Source organism: Pleurodeles waltl, chromosome 3_1 (genome assembly GCF_031143425.1).
Source record: "Pleurodeles waltl isolate 20211129_DDA chromosome 3_1, aPleWal1.hap1.20221129, whole genome shotgun sequence".
Lineage (NCBI taxonomy): Eukaryota > Metazoa > Chordata > Amphibia > Caudata > Salamandridae > Pleurodeles > Pleurodeles waltl.
Genome location: NC_090440.1, coordinates 1685436956 through 1685442955, shown reverse-complemented (window position 1 = coordinate 1685442955; position 6000 = coordinate 1685436956).

The following is a 6000-nucleotide window of genomic DNA, read 5'->3' as shown; positions in this document are numbered from 1 at the left end:
AGAAATTCAACAGCTATAGTTAAAGTTACATCAAGTAACTATCAATGAATGAATGAATCAATCAATCAGTCATTTGTAGAGCATGCTACTCACCCGCTAGGGTCTCTAGGCACTGAAAGGAGGGGAGAGGGAAGTGCTACTTCGAGGTCTTGAGGCGTTTCCTGAAGGTCAGTAAGTCTTGGGTCTGTCGTAGGTGTACGGGGAGGGAGTTACAGGTCTTGGCGGTGAGGTAGGAGAAAGATCTGCCGCCAGCTGTAGTTTGGTGGATTCGAGGGACGGTGGCGAGAGCGAGGTTGGCGGAGCGGAGTTGACAATTAGGAGTGTGGAAGGTGAGTCGCTCGTTGAGGTAGGCAGGGCCTGTGTTGTGGAGTGCTTTGTGAGCGTGAATGAGGAGTTTAAAAGTGATCCTCTTGTTGACAGGGAGCCAGTGTAGGTCTCTTAGGTGGGCTGAGATGGGGTTGCAGCGTGGGAGGTCAAGGATGAGGCGTGCAGAGGCGTTCTGTATACGTTGCAGTTTTTTATGGAGCTTGGCTGTGGTTCCCGCGTAGAGAGCGTTGCCGTAGACCAGTCTGCTGCTGACAAGGGCGTGGGTGACCATCTTTCTGGTTTTGGTGGGGATCCATCTGAAGATTTTGCGGAGCATGCGGAGGGTGTTGAAGCAGGAAGATGAGACGACGTTGACTTACAAGGTCATGGTGAGAGCTGAGTCTAGGATGAAACCTAAGTTGCATGCGTGGTTGGTGGGCGTTGGTGCAGTTCCTAGGGTGTCTGGCCACCAGGAGTCATCCCATACAGAGCGGTTGGAGCCGAGGATGAGGATCTCCGTCTTGTCTGAGGTCAGTTTTAGGCATTCCTCTCCATCCAGTTGGCGATGGCCTTTATTCCGTCGTGGGGGTTGGTTTTGACATTTGCGGGGTCCTTGGTGAGTGAGAGGATCAGCTGGGTGTCGTCGGCGTAGGACATGATGTTGAGGTTGTGGGATTGGATGATGTTGGCGAGCGGTGCCATGTAGATGTTTTAAAGGGTTGGGGTGAGAGAAGATCCTTGGGGAACACCGCAGATGGTCTTGGTGGCTTCAGAGAGGAAGGGAGGGAGGCGGACTCTCTGGGTTCTGTCAGAGAGGAAGGATGTGATCCAGTCCAGGGCTTTGTGGCATATCCCTGCGTCATAGTGGCGTGTGCAGAGGGTGTGGTGACAGACAGTGTTGAAGGCAGCCGAGAGGTCTATGAGGATGAGGGCTGCAGTTTCGCCTTTATCGAGCACAGTCCTGATGTCGTTGGTTGCAGCGATGAGGGCAGTCTCGGTGCTGCGTTTTTTACAGAATCCTGATTGAAAGGTGTCCAGCATGGTGTTGTCTTCCAGGAAGCGGGTCAGTTGGCAGTTTAAGGTCTTCTCGATGACCTTCGCCAGGAAGGGGAGGAAGGAGATGGGCCGATAGGACTATAACTTGCGGCCCAAGGTAACTATAACTCACGCCCTCGCAGGCACTGCTAATTGCCCCAGATATTACAGCACTCATGACAACATTTATTACATCAATAAAAATATCAATGAAACATTAGAAGTAGAATTATTGAAGAAAAAACTATGCATGGTGGGAGCGCAAGTTATAGTTACCTTAGGCTGCAAGTTATAGTTTCTTGAAATAACTCTAAATTCTAAATATAACTGCTGAATGTATATGGTTTTGTGCGAGTAAAGTCCGAACCTAACTACATAGTCCCTGTAACCTTTCGATTTTTAAATAAAAATATATATATAAATATATATATGTGTTTATATGTATATTTGACGCCGCTTGATGAATCTTCACAAAACCTTTCAAACAAATTTGCCAGTCCCCTCAGCTGCTGCCTAGAAAGTTTAGGGGTGATCCATCAAGGGGGGCCGAGAAAAAAGGGGGGGTCCCAAACACGTTTTTCCTATTCATTTTTCTATAGGGATTTTGAACAGCAATTGCACAAAAACTACTAGACGGAATTATACCACATTTAGCAGGAAGGTAGGTCCTGGTCCAGAAAGAGTGCTTGTTTGTGTTGGTGTAATTCCATTCACTAGTTTTAGAGAAATTAAAGAATACAAATACAAATTTGTATATATAAGGACACTAAGGATTCATGACCCCTCCCAATCTCATGCAGAGATCTGATTGGCTGATAACACTTCAACAACAGAAGTCGTTAAAGTGTTGTCAGTCATCTTGGGACTCGGCTGAAGCTAAGTTCCCAAAAAAAGTAAAAAATTAAGAAAAGGGGCCATGGTACGAACACCCTGACCCCTTAGCTCTGGTGGTGGTGTCTGAAAAGGTACCCCCCACCAGGTAAAAAGCATTTTTTTAAATTTTACGAGCAGAGTCGCAGTGAATGTGCGATTCCACTCGTAAAATAAAAATAAAAACCTAGCGTAGTCTCCTGCACTTTGTAAGTCTAATGCCCCCCGGGTGGGACAAATTCAGTGGGCGTTTCTTTTTTTTAAAGTGGGGGGCCTCCTGGCCCCCTCCCGCTGCCCGTGAGACCACCACCCCCAGAGCAAATTGCAATGTATTTGTGGGAGGCCCCCCCTGCTGCCTGGGGACCATCACCCCCCACAGCAACACTGTAGTTGAAGCAGGAAAGCTGTGCAGCCCCACGCCCTGGGGACCCACAACCGCCAGGGCTACACTGTATTTTTAGGAGGAGCAGCATGCCCCCCCTCGCTGCCCCAGGGACTACCATCCCCAGGGCTATGTCCTCATTGGAGGGGGGCCATGCAGCCCCCCTGAGGATCTGCCGATGGTCCTGGGGACCGACACCCCCAGGGCCGGCTCCTGCTATGTTACAGGGTGCCCACCCTCGGGACATAGCTGTTTGCTGTGGCTTGGCTGCAGCACTGCAACTGCAGCCAAGCCACAGCAAACACTGTTTGACAGCGGGATCTTTAAAGCATCTCTGCAGGCGTGCAGAGGACAGATATGAAATGCTTCAATGAGCACACAGCTGCTGTCAAAGCAGCTCCATGCTTGTTGAAGCAATGGCACTAAAGGGGAGCTTTAAGGTTCCCTATGGGCTCCCTCGCAGTCCAAGATAGCTCATTAAAGGCTTAAAAAAAAGTATTTAAAAAAACCACCACAGCTCAGTGTGAGGGTCACAGACCTTCACACTGAGCTTTAGGGCTTTGAGTCCAGCTGGACTAATTTTTATTTTTCTCTTTTTCTTTTAAATAAAAAAAATACTTTATTAAATAAATTACGTTTTTGAATTTAAATTGGAAGCAAATAACTCTTTCTAAGTATGTCAGACATCAAAGACTAAAAAACTCTATCCCTCTCCCTCTCACTTTCTTTCGCACTATGGGGGTCATTCCAATGTTGGCGGGCGGCCGAATTCCCCCCTCCGAAATACCGCGCCGCGGTCAAAAAACCGCGGCGGGTATTACAAGTTTTCCCCTGGGCTGGCGGGCGGTTGCTGAAAAACCGCCCGCCAGCCCAGGGGAAAACGACCTTCCCACGAGGATGCCGGCTCGTAATCGAGCCGGCGGAGTGGGAAGGTGCGACGGGTGCAGTGGCACCCGTCGCGTATTTCAGTGTCTGCAAGGCAGACACTGAAATACTTTGCGGGGCCCTCTTACGGGGGCCCCTGCCGTGCCCATGCCATTGGCATGGGCACGGCAGGGGCCCCCAGGGGCCCCGCGACCCCCCCTACCGCCATCCTGTTCATGGCGGCTTTCCCGCCCTGAACAGGATGGCGGTAGGGGGGGTCGGAATCCTCATGGCTGCGGAGCGCGCTCCGCAGCCATGGAGGATTCACACGAGCAGCGGAAAGTCGGTGGGAGACCGCTGACTTTCCGCTTCTGACCGCGGCTGAACCGCCGCGGTCAGAATGCTCGTTGGAGCACCGCCAGCCTGTTGGCGGTGCTCCCGTGGTCGGTGGCCCTGGCGGCCACCGGGCGCCAGGGTCAGAATGACCCTCTATGTCTCTCTTTCAATCAATTCACCCACTCACACACCCACTCAGAAACTTACACACCCACTCACAGTCCCACTTAAACACTCACGCAGCCACTCATAGACCCACTCAGACCCTCATGCACTTACTCACTGCCCCAGTCAGACCCTCAGGCACCCATTCAGACAGTTATGCACCTACTCACACACCCACTCAGAGCATTACGCACCGACTCACAGACCCACTGACACCCTGATGCAGCCACTCATAGACCCATGCATATACTGAAACACCCACTAAAACACTGATGCACTCTCACACCTAGACAGACACTCTGACAGCCATCCTTACCCTCAGATACAGCCTCTCACACCTATTCTCACACCCAGAGAGGCCGCGGACAACTTGCGCAGGGCACGCGCAGTGGGCCATGCACAGCATGGGGTTTGGTGGTTAGGGATTTGGCAGCAGGGACTGGCTGCAGGCCAGCCCCTGTGGGCAACCCCTACTGTGCACAGGAGAAGGCCATGTGCGGTGCAAGATTGGGTGCTTATAGGGGGCCAGGCCCTGTGGCCAAGCGCTGCCACACACGGCTGAAGGCCGTGCTCGGCGGCGGTTGGATTAACATATAGGGGGTGATTCTAACCCTGGCGGTCGGTGTTAAAGCGGCGGCCAACCCGCCAACAGGCTGGCGGTCAAAAAAATGGAATTCTGACCCTGGCGGGAACCGCCAACACAGACAGCCACTTTAACACTCCGACCGCCACGGCGGTACAAACAAACAGCGCGGCGGTCACCGCCAACAGGCAGGCGGCAGACAATGTACCGCCCACACTATCACAACTCACCAATCCGCCACCTTTTCCGGGGCGGGAGCACCACCGATAAAAACACGGCGGAAACAGACTACGAACGGGAAAACGCACACCACTACGCACTCCAGGAGGAAGGAGGACAGCATGGAACCCGAATTAAACATCCTACCTGCTCTCATCTACCTTCTCATCTACCACGAGTACGAAGTCCGGCGCAGACGACAACGGTGAGTACTGCACCTACGACACACAGGAGGGGGAGGACGAAAGGTTACGGCCACACACATATGCGACCTCCCCCACCCCCAACTATGTACACACCAATGCAGAGCAACAAGTCACAGTGACACCACCCAAACACCCCTGAAAAATGCTATGACATAATCAAATTTGGAATAAATATTTATGTACAAAAAAGCTCCTGAAAATTATCGTACAACCATGAAAGATATTTACAAGAAAACAAATGATATACACATCAGTGTATAACTGAAGTAACAAGTCCTGCACATCCTACGAATTCATCATGTCCGTGGGCCAAAGTTTTGAGAAACAAGGGCAAAGCCCACACAGGAGACCTGAGTCCTTTGGAGAGAACACTGCAGGGGCATCAGATGTAAAAACTACAGGCACCTCAGGGGGAAGGGAAGGGGGGGCACCACAGCCACATGAGTCCACGACGCCAGATCCACGAGGAGCCACCATGCCCACTGTACCATCCTGGGGAGTGCCAAGCCACAGTCTCTCAATGTCTCTACAGTGGGTGGGCTGCCCACTGTACCATCCTGGGGAGTGCAAAGCCACAGTCTCTCAATGTCTCTACAGTGGGTGGGCTGCCCACTGTACCATCCTGGGGAGTGCAAAGCCACAGTCCATCAGGTGGATGACAGTCTCCACTGGTCAAGGAGGAGGCATGGTGGGCACAGTGAACCATAAACAGTGCTTGAGACGGCGGTGCCCAGCGGAGCGGTGCTTGAGACGGCGGTGCCCAGCGGAGCGGTGCTTGAGAAGAAGGGCCCAGCGGAGCGGTGCTTGAGAAGAAGGGCCCAGCGGAGCGGTGCTTGAGACGGCGGTGCCCAGCGGAGCGGTGCTTGAGATGAAGGGCCCAGCGGAGCGGTGCTTGAGATGAAGGGCCCAGCGGAGCGGTGCTTGAGACGGCGGTGCCCAGCGGAGCGGTGCTTGAGAAGAAGGGCCCAGCGGAGCGGTGCTTGAGATGGCGGTGCCCAGCGGAGCGGTGCTTGAGACGGCGGTGCCCAGCGGAG